Below are 19,479 nucleotides of genomic sequence, written 5' to 3' on the forward strand. Positions count from 1 at the left end.
CTAAATTTGCCTCACCCGGTGATACAATTATTGGATCTAATGTATTTTAAATGGGAACAGCTTGACAGCGACTAAACTATACAACAGTTTGCTTAGTAGCTATCGCAAGTTAATGACATAACCTCACAACCTATTAATATATAACATAAAATTGACATTTTTAATTGAATAATTGATTTATTAAAGCAATCGGGAAAATGAAAGTCATTATTTAAAAATAAAAACTATAAATTTATTAAATTAAATATTATCGTTATCGTAAAATATAAAATAAAATGTTTTATTAATAATTTATATTTTATATAATTTATATGTTAACAATCAAGATCAAATTGTTTTAGCATGGAGCATACGAAAGTATCTGCCATTGTTCTAAATTTCTTTTGATGAAAACGTCTCTAGTTAATAAAAAAAATATAAATAACATCAGACACGAAGCATCAACAAAACATAACCTACACCATATTCAAGCGGTCAAGACAACATACTGTAGGTGGTTTACCGGTGACTCTAACACGCACGCGCGAACGACGCAAATAATTTACTTCACTATGATACAAAATCTACATCACAGTGATCCAATATTTGTCTCACCTTGATTCGAAATTAACATCACCAGTGCAATGCAATTTTTGTATCATTTGTGATACAATTTTTACATCACCATTTTTTTCCGCGTAAATAGTACGGGCTAATATAGATTAAATTCTTATAGAAAATAGATACACATAATAAAATTAAATTGAATGAAAAATATTAAAAATTTTCATTTATCATAAAACAGATTAAATTTTTTGACCTGGGTACTTAAAAACAAATATTTTTACTGAAGTAGAAGCATAGAAAATATTTACAACAAAATATTTTTCCTGCTCCTACAATCGTAATCAATTAATTGTTGTTGAAAAGCATATGGAACGTTGAAAAAACATGAATTCAGGTCGAGACCCTTCCAACGATACTAAATTTAATTTTAAAAAACTCATTTTATCATATAAATACGGCGGATACAAAATTTTCCTTATTCTCTCAATTATATAGATAAATTCTATCAGTTGGAAAGATAAAAAAAAATGACCCATTTTCATGTCTGTTAAAGTTCAATACTTCAGAAAGTATTAAAAGAGCGAAACTTCGATGAAAAACGATTTAAAAATTCAAATTATTCAAAGGTAATATTAAATATTACTTTGAAACAGAAACCTTTGAAGGATTCTCACAGTCAAATTATAAACACTTAAGATGATAGAAAGAATTAAAAAAAAAAGAAATTAAGTGCTCTTGGAAGTTACGGTATACATCGAATTAAACTTCGTAGCTTGCAGATAGTTTTATTTTTTTGCACGATATATTAATTTCATGATTTGATCAAATCTAAACTAATTTGAAGGAATCTATACAAATTTTTAGTTAAAAACTTTACAGGTATGATCATATGTGCTTAGACTTAGCAAGATGTAGGAAAATATTATTAGATCAGAAACGGAATAAAACTTCCTGTCCATTACATGTAAGTTAAGGTAGATCATTAATATTTTTTTGCTAAAGGGGATAAGAAAACCCCCTCAAACAAGTTTCCGATGTGGCCTGAGATGGTCACATATGCCCATGTATAATTTTTCAAACAAAAGTAGCGTTGAAAATCTCTGACAGAGAGCGCATGATCGCTGAATCGTCTCCTTATGAGAAAGTTAAATTTTAAAACAAAAAAATTTTTTTTAATTGTTTTAATAAACTTATCTGACATTGGTTTTTAGTTCAATTAACTAATTTATGTTGATCTACGCATTATTAGGAATCTATAGGAGACTTTCTATAGATATAGTCACTCATCACGATATCTCTGGAATTATAAAACCTAGAGACTTGAAATTAGGCAAGAATATTCCTTTCGCCGAGTAGAGGTCAGCTAAGAACGGATTTTACGAAATTCCTCCCACAAGAGGGGTTGCGGGGGCGTTAACAATGAAAAATTCCCGTTTCCAAACTATAGCTCCTATCGACTTCAAATTTGGTAGGAATCTTCTGTAAGAGATGTAGGAATAATTTATCAATGAATTTTACGATATCTCCCTCCACAGAGGGTTGCGGGGGAAGGTATCAACAATGAAAATTTTTAATTTCCAAGCTATAGCTCCTATAGACTCCCAATTTAATAGGAGCCGTCTACATGTGATACAAACATGATCTAAGAACGGATTTTACCCGAAACACCTCCAATAAAGATCGCGGGGATGGGTGTTAACAATAAAAAATCTTAATTTTTAAAATATAGCTTCAAAAAACTCCAAATTTGGTAAGGATCTTTTATTTGTCGTGTAGAGATCATCTCAATACGGATTTCAATAAATTCTACTTCCGATTCGATGGAATGTGGAACCTGTGCAAGTTAAAATAATACTCCAATTGAATTTCAAGTCTAGATCTAAAACTACAATTCTATAAAGTGCCCAGCGGAGCGGGCAGGTAACAGCTAGTAGAAAATATAAGGAATTGAAAAATCATCATTAATTTTTTTTTTATTCTCATGCAGAGCTAGATATCCCCATATTTGACCAGATTTAGTGAAGCCGGACCATAGTCAGAATCTGAACACACCGACATTAATTTGATATAAGTTTTTTTTTTTTCGATATTATAGAAATAAATTAATTTTTGGAGCACCCTTTCACGGTATTCTATTTCATTGAACAGTGTTAGTATTGATTACAATTAAAATCAATAACAGACTCGAATTTCCTGGTATTGAAAGTTGACGTTAAAAAGTGCGGCTTACCATTCAAGTACATAGGAGTATTCGATGGGTAAACTCTCAATGCCAGTTGCACTCAGGTTACCACTGGACTCGGTTTATTGAAATGTAGATTCTACGACGAGAGGTGAATTCAAATTGAGCATGTATACCGAAATAAATGAGTTAGAGAGAGAAAAAAAAATAGAGTATACGTGCGCAGCTAAACCAAAGGGTAAACCACTACGAAAAGAGATGTAAGCAGAGTCAGGAGCTGAAATAGAAAAAGATCGAGAGAAAAAATGTAGTAACAGTGCATATGCCATAAAAGAGGAGAGTGTAAGCTGTAAAATCGTCCGGAATATAATACAAAAGCGGAAGGCCACAACTCGTACTTCGAATAGACAAAAGCCCGGAAAGAATTAATGTCTCTAAGCTTTTACGCGGTTCGCTCCACTCCAATGTGCCTCTGTCATCTTTTACATTTTCACTACTACTCGAACGCCGCCGTTTAATACATTAAATGAGTTGACGCTTTCACAATGTATTATTTTTATATACATTTATGAAAGTTACTGTTTCATTCCAGCTAAAATTTAGTAATACTATTTTATTTATTTCCATAAATTTACATCTTTTAAGACTATTGTTTTTGTAAATCCATATTACAAACTTCCAAATAACTTTTCATTAAAAGAAATAAGTTTTTTTATCATTATAAAATTTACAAACATTTTAATTCTTATTGAAATTTACAATGAAAAATTTTCAGTACAATCTTTTTCATTATTGTGTAGAGTGTTAAAATTTGTGTGTTGAATATTACACTCTGGTGTGTAGAATTTAACATTCTTGTGTGTTAAATTATTAAATCAACACATGAGAATGTTAAATTCTAAACACTAGAGTGTAATATTCAACACACACATTTTAACACTCTACAAAATGACGAAAAATTTTTTGCTGTGTGAAGAGTCGATATTTCATTTTTGAACGCAAAATTACCGTGAATTATACATTAACACGGTGGATGGTGTAAAAATATTTAATTCACACTCCCTAAATTTAGGACGTAGCTAAAGGTACGGCTCACTGGGACTCACATAGGTATGTGGGAACCCACTACTTCCCATTTTCCATATGTCCCAGTGAGCCGTACCTTTAACCACTCTGCTAAATTTAACACGGTATTTATTGTGATTTTGATACGAAAATTTTTACACTGACTCATTTACACAACACCTGGTACATCAAATTTTTTTATACTATAGCACTTTATAAAAATATGATAGAATAAAAAAAAGCTTTTATAATCCCAGTAAAAGTTATAATCCATTGAAATATTTTTAATATCATGCTAGAAAAGCAGTAAATCAACGTCAATCGTCAAATATTAGCTTTTTATGCGTATAAAATCTTGTGTTTGAAGAAAAAGTCAAATCCTTTTCTTAGCTCTAGCTCGGTGTATCTTCAAAGTAACCGGGGATGTTAAATATCGAAAATAATGCTTGGGGCAGTTTCCAGTCATAATTATAGATGAAAATTCATTTTAATTTTATCTGAAAGAAAAGTGAAATTTATTGAACATAGAGAAAAATGTTCCTTTGATTCAAGCTTACGTTAATTTAAAATCATTTTTGAATAAATTAAAGGATTGTTTACAAGAAAATTTTTCATTTAACAACGAGACAATGTGCATTAATAGATTAATTAATTGTTAATTATTTTGTTAAAAAGTTTTTGTTTTATCAACTAATTTTTTACTGTAAAACATCAATCATATTCGTACATCTATAATGACGACTGAGGAAACTAATAAATTGTTTATTTCAATAAAGTATCACATTTTTTACGCATCATTTATAAAATTTTATCTTGCTAAAATACTTTTAATGTTCTTAAAAATTTTAATACCTAAATAATAATAATTTATATCATTTAAATAAAATCTATATAATTAAAAGAATATGTACAATTGTGACCCGTATATTCAATGATAAATAGTATTAATAGTATATTATAAATTAATAGTATAAATAGTATATTACACTACTAGGGCCGAAAGTTGAATTTTCAGCCCTGCGCGTCATGATGCCCGAGGCGAAGCCGAATCATTTCAATTTTCTCTTGAATGATCGCAATTATTAATAATCCTTCCATAAAATACACAGTTTTCAAACTTGATATTGGAGCAGTTAAAAATTATATCTTCACTGAGTATACAGTTTTGATAATTCATAACTTGATTATTCAAATTAAAATTTTTAGATGAGTATTCTGATGATAGTTTACTGGTAGGAACATTATTTTCAGAAATTTTTCTAATTTAACAGATGACAAAACAACATTGATAAATATTTTTAAGGTTAGAGGTAGCAATAGAAATTACAGCGGTTAAGAATTTGCTATAGTGACGGAATAAACAGTCCCTAGTTACAAGTGTAATTACGCATGAAAAATTCTTTCCTCCCGCCGTTACAAAGGGCGCGCGTGTACTTCTCACAGGGAGTAAATGTTAAACTTTCTTTCCTACCATTAGAGAGGAAAGTACGTACTTTCGACCGAGGTATGAAGAAAATTTTATTTCCATCCTCTCAAATTCGAGTTTTGCCGTTGATATTACAAAAAATTTTGTTCGATACAAATCCTCAAAGGTTGACATTTTGGTAATAAACTTTGAAGTGATGACACTCGTCTGAGTTTATGAATATATTCTCAACAAAACCAGGGACGTAATATCCGGTCTCGCTTCGTTCGACCGTATGACAACATGTTCGGTTTTGTTGAGAATGTGGCCATAATCTCAGCCTCGTGACTTTAATTCAAGCTCACAAAAATACCTACTTTTGCACATACGTATAGAAAATAACTATTCCAGTCTCTGTTACTTTCTATACCATAAAAACGTCCAATAATTTTTAAGATTCGTTTTTTTAATGCAAATTAAATCCTATCGGTTGAAGCTAATAACGTGATAACATTTGAAATAAAGAAACTATTTCTTGAAACAAAAAAATAAGGTTATTAAAAAAAAAATTGATTTTGGCTGAAGAGATTTTTTCTAACATGAAGAAATTGATTGTATCCACTGATGGTAATATCTTCTTTCATCAAGCTATAGTTGTTTCTGATAGAAGATACGAAGATCTCAATCCAAGAACTTAAAAACCAAGAAGATAAATTGTTCATATATATGCAAATGTATATTTTCACATATATTTTTTTTGCGTTGAATATATGTAAACTTATATCCCGCAATAGATAATAGAATATATGTTTACATATACGCTCGCATATATAAATATATATGTCCGACATATATTAACAGATATGCGCGCATATAATTGTCTAGATATACACAGAAAAAAATTTATTTTGAATCAAGTAAATAATGTTGAAAAATTTCACCTTCTTGACTTGAGTAAAAAAATTCTTAAACTAAGAAATTTTTTTTTTCAGTGTGTGCTTACATATATGTCAACATATATTTTCGCATGTACCTCTACATATATGTCAGCATCTATGTGAGAAATATATGTTAAAATATTTTTCTTTTGCGTAAATATATGCGACATATACATTATATATGCGACATATATATTTTTCCATGCGGATAAAGTCGCATAAACTACTCAAGTCATGAAGGACTACGATAGGGAGTAAACTTTTGTGGTTGGACTCGTTATTTTTTGGGCTGAGCAGAATAATACACTTGAATATTGAAAATATTTATTGGTGTCTGCCGGGCTCGAACCCGGTCCAATGCTTTGGTAAGCAAGGGCCGAATCCAATAGGCTACTGCGTGTCTAAATAAATGTCGTTTTATCGTAAGCAGTCAGATCTCTCTGATTCTTGATATTGTTCAGACATATTTTCAAAACTCTATTTTAATAGAAGACAATCTTCCAATATTTGAAATTTTCAGTTGTTTGATAGATACACCGTTACTTATATCCATAATCCCAATAATGTAATCGCGCTAATCACAATATATTTTTTCGTCCCATCAAGAAAATATTTTATTACGAGCATTATACGTATTGACAATTTCGCAATATTGGTAATCAGGATTCAAAATTTTGTTAACATAATGAAATTGTTCCGTACTCATCGAGATACGACGTTCACGATCTACTGGATGGCTTCTAACGTGATATTTTTATTCTGTGTAATTAAAAATATCAATATTTTTTGAAATAATTAATTAACTATTTTCGTTTCGAGACTATGGTAGTATTTTCATTAATTTTTTCAATTAACTTAAATTAAACAATTATCGTTTATTTTGAACTAATGCAATTACACAAATAAGTACTTAAAATGTAACTGTATAGAGGTATATATGTATCATATGATCACGTATGTTAAAGTATTAGAACGTAAATTTGAATTCTGTATATGAAACGTTAATTGAGTTCTCATATTTATTGTTAACTTGATAATTAATTTATCAGTTATCTTTTGAAAATATTTAAGTTAAAAAAGAATGAGTGTAACTGCAACGCGTTCGTGGTTTTAGGCTGTAATTAGTAACTGCTTTACGAGCTGGAACAAGAGCTTACATTAAGGGTGATAATTTAAGAATCTTGGTTAAGTGACAAACTTTCCGAACATTCAGAGTGAAACTGTACTTTAAATTTAAAGATGATCCGTAACTATATATAAAATGAAACTTTAATAGATTGTTATTATTTTTGTTGTAATTTATGATTCTTGTTTGCTATTTAATTACTAAAATACTTTACTTCCGTAGTTGAAAAAACTATGATTTTGATCAAATTGTTTCCTTCTTATATTGATATTTTGTTTAGTAAGGAATATAATAATACAACGAGTTTTAATTCCAAGAACCAAAATGAGAGATACATTATAATGTAATAAATATATTTCAACATCAATATGTAGCACTGAATTATAAATTCAACGATCAGTTTGGTTTATACTGTCTTAAACACTAAGGTTAAGCAAAAATAAATGCAAGAGATCAAAGGAATGAATCAGAAAATACGCACCCTCTTCTATTATTTTATAATACAACTCCCTCTCCGGTTTGACAATTTCCGTAGTCATCAATTATGATATTTTATGTTATTAAATATTATTATTTACAAATTACAATTGAATACAAATCTTAATCACTTCGAGAAATCATTCAAGCTTTCATTTGTCTATCTCAAAATTAATGAGTAAAATTTTACTAATGTAACCAGTTATTGGGAATTTACTGATTCAATTAGATATCTTGTCTCTCACTAGTTGAATCAGTGAAATATTACTGATGCATTTGAAGAGACGAGTCGAAATATTTTCTATAAGAATTAGTTCATAAATTATTTAATTTCCAATAGATTCGCTGAATATTGCATATGATAATGACTTTAACAGTTGATGTTGATCAATAAATTCGTAACATTAATGGATGTACTGAGAGTAGAATTCGATAACTACAAATCATTACTTCTGTTAATGGAACTTTATATATCCATGTATTTATTATGCTGGAAAATAGGCACAAAACCTTTCTGGAAATACTTTGAAACCATCATGAAATCATAATGTTTTCAGAATGATTCTAAAGTCGCAAAGGCATGTAATTGTAGATCCATATTCACATTTAAGGAGGTATTCTGGTGTAGAATTTTGAAAAAAATCGAAAATTTTGTTTTTTCGCATTTTCAAAGTTTAGACAGTCAAGAATATATCACAAAAGGATTTTTCAAAATTCCTATTATTTCATGAGTTACAGCCGTTTCAGTAATATGCCATCGGTTTCTATCTGACCACTGCGAGTCATTTAACCACGAAAATCTTCCATTAAATGAGAACGTCTTACCAGTAATAAAACCAATTTATGATAATTTATCGGCTGGTACTTTATTGGAACAATGGTTCTGAAACCCAAAATAATTACGAGTCTTTGAATTTGTTAATGGGGCATTCCATGCGAAATGGGAAAATGACTAAAATTTAAAAATTTCTCTAGTTAACTCTACTTAAGTCTAAATTTATTATTAAAAGTCTATATTTTACTAATTTGTAAAGAAAATTTTTCTTAAATCACAAGAAAAACGATTTTTCTCTCTTAGCGACTTTTCAGTCGTACTAACTAGTATCCAGGTCAAATGTTGTTTAAGCCGGCAACACGTTTTTTTAATCATCTCATCAATTCTAGCTAGTGATTCATTTAATTTAAGAAGAAGAATTAAATAAAGAAAAGATTCACGTTTGATTCAAACGAAAAGATACGTTACTTGTTGTATATTTCGTATTTGAACATAAACTTATCACATGTCCTTTCGCCGTCATTTCGAATTTTCCCGCGCGACCATATCTACAATCCTTTCACCGCCATTTTCATTGTCTTCAGATATCGTCAGTTATTTCATCAGCCATTTCGTCAATTTTTTCAGTGCTACTTACCTCTTTTCTGTAAGCAAGTTCTAGCTTGTTGGTGACGTTATCATCAATAGGTCTAAACTTGTTTGTGACGTCATCTTCTGCCAATGCAATACTAATCTGATGCAACTCTAACTTATCTGATACAACCCCTGTCACTTATCTAACGCAATGTTCCAATTATTATCATCGAGTCTGAGCTTGTTTATGACGTCATTTTTTTACGCAATTTTTTACAAATGTGATGCAATTCCCCCGCTCTTGCACTACAATTTGGGGTGGGGATTGAGAGTTGTTTACAGAAAATGTTAAAATAGCATCAGAAAAGGCAGCTGAAAAAGATGTAGGAGATAAAGTCCAGGAAAAAATGGCAAATAAAACGGCAACGAGAGGGTTGTAGATGTGGTCAAAATAAGCACGGAAATTTGAAAAAAATTGAGGGTAGAGGTGGTAAAATGGCGAAAAAGTGTTGCAGATATAGTCAAAAACGCAGATAATTCAAAATAGTAAAAAAACGCGGAAAAATTAAAAATAGTTGATAAAAAAAAGTCGTAGATTTGGCTGAAATAAGCTGGGGAAAATTTTAAATACCCTGATAGCCAGCGCTTTCTCAGTAAGTGTTGACTCCCAGCAGTTACGGTTAAGTTATACATCAAGTTGGCGGTAATTCTTCACTCAACAACAGTTGTAAGCAAATTGACAGAAATCTACGGCCGCAACTTGAATACAAGTTAACAATCAAACTTGTAGTTAAATTTCCTTTCAACTTTACTACAATTTGAAAGAAATACTTCTACAGCAAGTTTTGACGTCTATTTGCAGAGTAAGTTATAGGTAACTAATAGGTAATCGCTCGCTTTGCCAACTCTTTCCGTCAAGTTTGCTTCAAATTGCGGACGTAGATTGACAGTAAGTTATAGGTAAGGTGGCTATCAGGGTAGTTAATAAAAAAGGTTGTAGATTTGGTCAAAATTATAGTCGGTAACTTAGTACAGACACGAACCGTGCAGATGACAGCTCTGTTTTATCGATCGTTCTAATTCTCCTTGTGCCTCTACTCAAGTTAATTCCTTTTTTTTTTATTAGTACGTGATTCAACTGGGCCGCAATGCTTCAAAGAAGCATTTAAGAATTTAAGAATTTATAAATACGAAAATAAAAGCTCGCCCGCTCTATCTTTTAACACGATTGTTGTTGACTAGATTTTATCTATACCCGTACTAATTTGAAGCATATTCGTAGTTATATATATACATATACATATACTTTGCTCGTAATTTAGTTGGGTACGCATTGTTATACTTAGTAATACGACTTACTGCTATATAACTAAAGACTTGATCAGAGAAGTTATCAGGCACCCTTGCCACTTTAGAGACGTGCTACGTTGGAATCTCCGTGAATACAATGCCAACAAGCATTTGAGTGAGAACTCAGGGAGTTCTAACTCTCGATGGTACATAAACTATCTGGAAATAATGAAGCGTTCGAGCATTATGTTCCGGATGTATTAAAATCTCTCATAGTCTCTAGTGGTATTGTATTTTACACTAGGGTCCCTTATCTTTTGGTGAGTACTTAAAGCAGTTCTCATTGTGAATCCCTATAAATATATAGTAACATTTCCGTCATTTTATTGCTCTATTTAATTTTATTGCACTAAGTACTATACAGAATTCGTTGTAACGGAATGCTTTGACTGCAAAATCAATTTTTTTTTTATTGATGTTCTTGAATTATTCCAAAACGCTTCAAAGAAATGAACATTGATTAGCCCTAAAGAAAAAAAAATAAATATCCAGTGGTACTACTGTTATTTTTCATAATATCAAATCTATGTGATTAAAAAATAATTCTAAGAAATTTTTAAGGTGCTCCGTTGCTTTAGAATTTATATTACCGTTAAAATTAAAAAAATAATCGAGGTGGAATCAGAACTAAAAAAGCTCAAACCTTGATTGAATTATTTGTTTAGTATATGGAACTATATATTGCTGAAGAGCTCGGGTAACTATTTTTAAACTTGACAAAACTATTAATATTTGTGAAATTTAACTTTTTTATAAGTTAATACAGTTTCTATTATATTATCCGTAAAATATTATAGATTAAAAAATTATTAATCATTGGAGTTACAGACTCTTAGATAAAAAAAGATAATGTTTTATAGTAATCACAAAATACCCACTGGAGTAAAAAAAATTATGTACAATTTATAACTGGGTTTTGCCTAGCCCAGGGATTTATCAAGTTAGGCTCACCGTCTATATTGAATTTTGGCATACTAAAAAAAAATAAAGGGCGCCAGGAGAATAATCTCTAATTAATTAGCACTTTGACTTCGACTCAATCTTACCTCTCCCTTAGGGCGGCGGGCCATACTGAAATACACGTCGTTGTAAAGAATAGGATCGTACAAACTTAAAACTATTCTTAATAAATTCAGGAGAATTAACCCGTCAGGGCATGGGTGTTTTTTAGTGTTTCGCTTGCACTGCAGCGACATTCATTATGTTAAATGTTGTTGCAAGAGAAAAAATCTCATAGCCCATTTTCTGAAGGATTAACAAAAAAAGTAACAATTTATTAAACAAAATATATACGTCATCGGTCGATATTAATTTTTAACAGAGAATAGAAAAAAAAAAAACAAACATCGTTACCTCGTTACTTCAGACACTCGCATGCTTACTTCGACAATCACATTATATAATAAAAGCATTGAAAAGTAACAATTGTAAAGCGTTGAAACCTCGTGTGTTATTTTATTACTCAAAATGTATTACAACATTACAACGTGGACTCGAAAACGCTGGATTCATCACTGAACAAAAATGTCGGCTTACCGAGCAACGGAGCGTCGTCCTCGTTGTATTAGCTCGGGAGAACTTCGTGTGGTCGACTTGATAAATAAATTCTTAAATAAATAACTCCCCTACAAGTTTACAAATTAATTTCAAATACAAAAAGTCGCAGCATAATTACGAAATTTTATTTATGTTGCGGAGTGTGCAAAAGCGCGTCTGTATAGATCGACAGTTCAGCCTGGAATCGTCTTCTCCACGGAGAAGTATCCGCTTCATTGAAGTTGGCGGCGCTAGTCGTCGTTTCCCTTGGAATTGATACCAGTCCATAGTTGACTTAGGTCCGTATAACAGTCAGTGAACCTATACGACAATTTTTAGCCACCTCTGTTCCTACGGTACTGATTAACTAACTATCATCGATGGTGATCGTCGTATTGGGAAATGCGGGAATGCAGCGTCGATTTGGACCCATACCTCTCGGGTGTTTACGCCTCTCGGTGCCTCACTCGCTTCATACTCTCTTGTTGTCGTCGTATCTCTATCCTTGTCGCTCCAATTCGTAGTCTCGTACGCGCTGTTACTCGTTCTATCTCCGTCACTCGTTCAACGTTGCGTATGTTTACAAAATAAATTCATTCAAAACGTATACAACTATTATATTTAATAATGCAAAGACAATAACCACTTCATATAGATATAGGATTAATGTATATATGGAAACGAAAAGTAAAAAGAATAAAAGCATTATTCATAAAACTTGCACATTGTTGGTTATTAAAATTTAATTGATAAAGAGATAAATATATTTTACATTCGATTACAAAAAATAACTAAAAAAGTTGGTAGAATATTTTATTGTACTGATTTTTACTATGCATATAAGTTCAAAATTAGTGAAATATTCTCAATGAAAATAAATAATAACGTCAATTTTCCAGGGCGTTATTGTTATTGTCCCTGAGGGCGTATTATAATTGATTTGGTTTTGATTCCCAGTTCAATATTCTTTTGGTATGAAATGTAAATTAATACAATATTCATATATCAGTCAGTGTAATTAATGAGTGCACAGACGAATACCTGGGCATATTAGTAGTAACTAGTAATTATCGATGGAAAATTTTGTTTAACTTAATATTGTTATTGATATAAGAAATTTATTTTTCGAGTAAAAACAAATGAAAGTATTGTTATTGTAAAACAGTGTGCCTTAAGGGACAAGATTGTTAGAATCTTTAATAAATCTATAAATTTGTAGGACAAATTCAGTAGAAAATGTTATAATTAATACTTCCAACAATGGAAAATACTCTACTTATCCGATTTGTCATCAAAAGAGAACAAAATGAAAAGTTCGTTGACATTCAGATTTAAAAGTCGAAAAAAAAACTAAGTATTTTCCTTTGAAACTTGAAAAAATCTTGATCATTCGCAAATAATTTTTTTTATGAATCTTATTTTTGGATGAAAATTTTAATACATGATAAATTAATATATTTTAATTGGAAATTCAAAAAAAAAAATTGTTTCTTTTTGCGTTACCCTAATTTATATATTAATTGTGTCATATTATAAAAATATTGTTCCGTGAATATTGATCGAATTACTGCGCGCTTTTATGCATAACTTTTTGTGAAGCGATTGATGCATTAAATTATTTAAACGCGAATACAGCATTTCTGGTGTTTTAGATACTTGTTTTTATAATAAAATTATTATTATTATTTTTTTAAATCATAATACAAATTATGAGTGAACTCCAATAATGAAATTTCATTAAACTTTTTTAGAGTACTTTTATTGAATTAAAATGAGAGTTTTATTATTAACAACCACTCCCTGGGGGCTTAGCTGAGAATAATAAAAAAGAAAAAAAGATTAAGATTAAGCTAGCTAAAATAGAGTTACAAATGAATTTTTTATGATTGTTTACTTATGTATTAAAGTACATTTACTTGTCAGTTCATGTATTTTTTAACTTGACTTTTTTTAAGGTGATATAAACATCTACTTTCGTCGTGACAATACACCGAGGTCACAATGTCAAACTCACTGATGCTGTTTGGCCTGAACCAAAGTTCAACTTCCTAGAGTGCCTTGTCGACTGAAAAGTGCCGTGAGAAAAGAGGATGTGAGGCCATGCATCTTGAAAAGCTTTATTTTGTGTTCAAGAACAATACTGGTCTTTTTTTGTTCTCTTGTACTTTAGATGGTAAACCGCAAAAAATGTCATACCTGGCAAGCTAAAAGTATGTTTGATTCAACTTATAATTTTTTAGATATTACCATACATTAGTATTCATGTTTAGGTGTATTTACATGAAAAAGTTATTTCTCAGGAATTTTTGAAAAGTTGCCTAGAGTTGATACAAAATACAAACTTCACTAAAAAACTCTTTCAACAGAAATTCATCCAAATTTAAATAAGTCATTGCGTGATAATTATATTTTTAAATAATTAACTTTACTTCTATACAAAACTCTCAATTCAGTAGTATTCACTCCTTTTTTCTCTATGCACTGTGTATTATGTGGAATATTTTTTAAATAAATAATTTTTCCAAAAAAAAAAAAAAAACATTCTCTGTACAAGGTCACGACAAATATAAGTTTTTATTAGATTTTATAGAAATTTAACTATTGCATTGGTCCTCATGATAGAACTTTTGAAAAATTTTGTCATATTTGACACAAGTTGTCAAGCGAATTTAGAAAATTCATATGATTCAAAAGTTTTGACATATATATGTAAATTGCATCTGAAAGTTTGATAAATCAGCTTTAATTTGCTTGCTTATTTTTTTCGTTAAATTACATAGTTTAGAAATGACAGCGATTAAAAAATTTTCAAAAATCTCAAGAGTCATAACTTTTAATCTTTTTGTGCGCAATAACAATTAAACGCAATATCCTGTTAAATTTCTGTCAATCGCATCTGAAAGCTTGTGAAATATGCTTTAATTGTCATACTTATTTTTTTTTATAATCAAATAGTATAGGTCAGCAATTTGAATTCTTTAAAAGATTTAGAAATTGGTACTTTCACTGTTTCTTTGAAAAATAACTGTTGAATGCAATAACTTGTAAAATTCTTGTGGATTGCATCTACAAGATTAATAAATGAGTTTTAATTTGCATATCTAACCATCGGTCTATATAAAAAATTACCTAATCTCTCTGTCTACCTAATGAAATTTTACTTTTGCATTCGTTTTATAGTAGATAATTAATTTATGGAAAATTTGGAAATCATTATTTTAGTCAATGAAATATACACGGATCAAAATTGGAGTGTCTATTAACTACTTCAGATGTACACTATTCAGGCATTTTATCGATATGCCTAGAAGTTTTAATTATTATGAAATCTACTTCCATTTCGACTGCCGAATGGCCTTTTTTTATTATAAGATACAAACACCATTGTTAAATCTATACTATTACAGTCACTTTCAGACTAGATCAAATTTTAAACGTCAGATAAATGCGTTTTTGCTATAAAAAGACATTCTGTCGTCGTGCAAAAATCTATACACCAAAAACTTTTGTTTTATGTAAGCACATGCAGTAAAAGTCCTCTAAAGTTGCACTATTTGTATACACGGAGAAAAAAATATCGTGATAAACACGAAACTTTGTATCTTCATTATCACAATCATATGTATAGCGACTGTTATCTAACGTTTGTATTTTATCACTATACGTATTGTGATTACCTCAAAACGTATGGTGCTAAGGACTATGTATACGTGTCGTGATAATCACGATCCACCGCTTGCAGCGCCACTACTTTTCGCCTGGATCGTGATAATTACGACACGTATAGTGATGAGAGCGATATTTTTTTCTCCGTGTAAGACTAACTTTTGAATCTGCTACATTCCCTCATCCTCACTCACGTATTTATTTCACTATATGTGTTTTGAATGCACACAAGAGAAAATGAGTTTCTATAAACCTTTTAAATTTCAGGAAGAAAAATATTCGTGCAACTTAAGGAGGCTTCCATTTTATACATGCTGGAATGTGCACTTGGTATGAGTGCACGATTTTATTTTCATAGAATTTTTTAGCAGGAGGTTTAATTGGGCACTTCCGGCGAAAATTTGAATTTTCAGCGGAAGTGCCCTAACTAAGCTCCAGTTAAAAAATTCTATGAAAATCAAATTTATCATCTTACCCCAAAATATCTTAGGAAAGGCCTAAACACAGCTGATTTCAAAAGCGGAACTGAAAATTTCAATTTTATAAGGTCCATCAAGGAAGTTACATTTTGGCACACCCTAATTTATATAGATATTTAATTTCCAGATTAAAATTTTAAAATAAAGCATGCATTATAAAAATCAATAAATTTATTAACTATAAAAAGTAATAATTGTATTGATATAATAATAATTATGAAGCATTTTGTTGTCAAGAAGAACAAATTTTTATTTGTATTGAATTATTAAAGACAAATATTCTTATAGAACTTGTTTGCTTTCAGCTTTTCAATATTTGTTCATAGCTCATCATTATTAATATAAATCTAATAGTAAAAATATATATTTTTCTTTATCCATGGCCGAAAGTACGTACTTGCTGCTTCTGTTGGGAGGCCGAAAGTCTGACATTTATGTTTTAGTAGGGGCGCGCAGGCGCACTGCTCTAGTGCGCCAAAAGAAACTAGTTGAGCACAGAACTGATGTACGAGGCAGCGAAAAAAACAGCATTCACTACAGCTGATGCGGTTTATTGTGCATACATGCCTAGCCTTAAAATTACTTTTGTGGGTTTTTATGTCGTTGCGTGTTGATATTTATAATTTAAAAAATTATATTGAGTAATAAATAATACAAATTAAAAGAAATGAATATGTTATCATCATCAGATGATTCTGATGACGAGGAAATTTTAAGAAATTTCGATACGGAAGCTAATCTGATTATAAGAAAAGATACGTTACCTAAAAAGTCTGCAAATAAATACCTATCAGATTATAACTCATATAAAAAATGGCTTGAAGAACACAAAGGTTCTTTATCTAGTTCTGATGAACGTAATTTAATTGTTTATTTTAAACAATTGTGTAAAATTTTACAACCGTCGAATATATGGTCTATATGGTCAATATTAAAAAAGACGTTAAATACGAAGGATAATATCGACATTGGAAAGTTTCAAAACCTAAAAAGCCTCGTTAAAAACAATTCCAAAGGTCCTAGACCTAAAAAATCTTTAGTGTTGAAATGGACTGGAATTATAAAATTTATTAATGATGTACCAGAGTCAACACATTCGGATCAAAAGGTTAGTAACAATAGTTACTTACACAAATTTATATTAATATGCTTAAAATATGGATATTGATATTTTTATTTTAATTTTAGGTTTTCTTGATATTTGGTATTTTTGGGGCTCTTCGATGGCAAGAAATATATTATCTCAAAAGTTAAGATGTAGAAGATCTTGGCAACCGGTATCTCGTTTCTGTTAATGATACAAAAAATGATGTTCCTCGAGAGTTTATAATTGGAGAATTTTTTTATAAAATAGTCTAGAACTACGAATCCTTGAGACCAAAGGAACCATTTTCTGATCATTTTTTCATATAGTGTCGCAAAGGAAAATGCGTTCACCAAAATTTGGGAAGGACACAATTGGGACAACACCTCAATTTATTGCATCATATCTAAATTTACCTGGCGACTGTGCCGATACAACTATGCTGAAGCAACTGGGTGGTTGGAAATCGGCATCTATAGCACGAGGTTATTATTATATTTTTTATTTATATATTCTATTTTTCTATTTTACGAATTTATTTCTTTACTAATCTACAGGCTATGAATAAATAAATGTGATTTTTACTTGTATACAACCTTAGTGTGTTTTTACAAGGAGAGGATGGGGATTATTTTTACTTCCACTTTTTAGTCTCTCGTCTGTTTTTACTACGTTTTATACATGTAACTACCACATTTATTTTTCTCCTTCTTCCCCTGTTCCCACCCTCTCGGTGAGGTAGATTTCTACCCCACCTTAATGCGTTCGAGGTAGCGGCTGTGGCCGACTTACAAGTACTGTACGCATTTGCCTGTGCCTGCCCATTTAAGCTTTAGCACAGTGACCAAGGAAAACCACAGACAACCTGATCAGTACAGTTCGGCTACTAGAGCGACCCTCAGCGGTTGTTATTGAAATCAATTTTCTAACAACCGCTGGGGCTTGAACCCGCACCTATCGGCACGATATCTGTACAGACTAACGCATTAGTCCGCACGGCTATCGCGGCCGACAATCTACAGGCTATGTTGAAAATCCATTAAAAACAAGAGAAAAATTTTTTGATAGAATAGGATCCAAAATAATGAGTTTTTGAATGATATTTAATATTACTAAACTTTTTATTTGAAAATTGAATTGCGTTTTTAAGTTTATCTCTGTAGTATGATGTGAAGATGAAAAAGTAAAGTTGTTCGTTTCAAATAAAATATACATATATATCAACAAAAACATATCTTAGTAAAGTAACGAGACGAGATTTTTAAAAAACTCCACATGGGATAAGTAAAAAAAAGGCATGAAGTAGTACCATCGCAAGATAATATGAATCACGATTTTCAGAGTGAGTTACAATGTATAGTCTTGAATCTTTTACTTTATACTCCCTACTTTCTCCAACGTAGATATTTTTATAGTTTGCATAAAAATAATTCAAGGAAGTAAAAACATACTACAAAATTACAGTTGAAATGGAAGCACTGTTTTTTATTTAACTTGAATTTTTAATTTATTTTCACTTTAAAATTCAAGATTTGTAAAATAACGTTCTTATTCGGAAACGAAAACAATTTAATAATTTCAAGTTGTGACAAAATTGCAGTTAAACGTGAAGGTATGCCAGAGGAAGAAATACTTGAAGTAGCTATTCATGATTCGAAACTTTAAGCGAGTTTATCTCTTGGAATAACTTCCTATCTCTGTATCTGTATAATAAAAAAAGATTGTTAAAATATTTTTTTTATTGATGTTTTACAACCAAACGATCTTTTTTTTATCTCTTTTATGGAATACTATTTTTATAAGTTAAAAAAAGAAAAACTATTATTAAACAATTTTTAAATGCGATTTCGCGTAAAGAAATGGATTTGCAAATTTGAAAAATTGGTATTTTAAACTAAAGAAGCTAAAAATAATTAGTTTGTGTTCTATAATCGACAACGAGGTAGCGATTTTCTTCAACGAATAGAGAAGAATTCTCTGTTCGAATTAAGGGTTGAATTCGAATGAACTTTTCATATGTACTTTGGAGAATTTCCGTTTTAAAATTTCTGAACACATGAGTTTGACAAAATGTGATATAAACATAGAAAAGAAATTTTTTTTGATGATTGGGTAAGTTTTTCGTTCACGAATCTTATTATTCTTTTAGAAAGAACCAGAAGAACTTTTTTTTTTCAACATTTAATAGTAGTGTAAACACTTGTTTTGAGTAATAAAAATAATTGAGAAATTTGAAAAAGTATGGCATTTTTATATTAAATACCACGATTTTTCAGT

At 30.3% G+C, this 19,479-nt stretch overlaps 1 protein-coding gene across 2 annotated transcripts in view; it reads right to left on the reverse strand.

Annotated features, from left to right (window-relative positions):
• Positions 1-19,479, reverse strand: part of Cmpy (crimpy) — a 236,374-nt gene that overhangs the window by 41,546 nt on the left and 175,349 nt on the right. The gene's annotated exons all lie outside the window — the stretch shown is intronic.

Source organism: Cotesia typhae, unplaced genomic scaffold (assembly GCF_013202065.1).
Source record: "Cotesia typhae breed Kobodo isofemale line unplaced genomic scaffold, CoteBio_Ctyphae contig_119, whole genome shotgun sequence".
NCBI classification, from domain to species: Eukaryota; Metazoa; Arthropoda; class Insecta; order Hymenoptera; family Braconidae; genus Cotesia; species Cotesia typhae.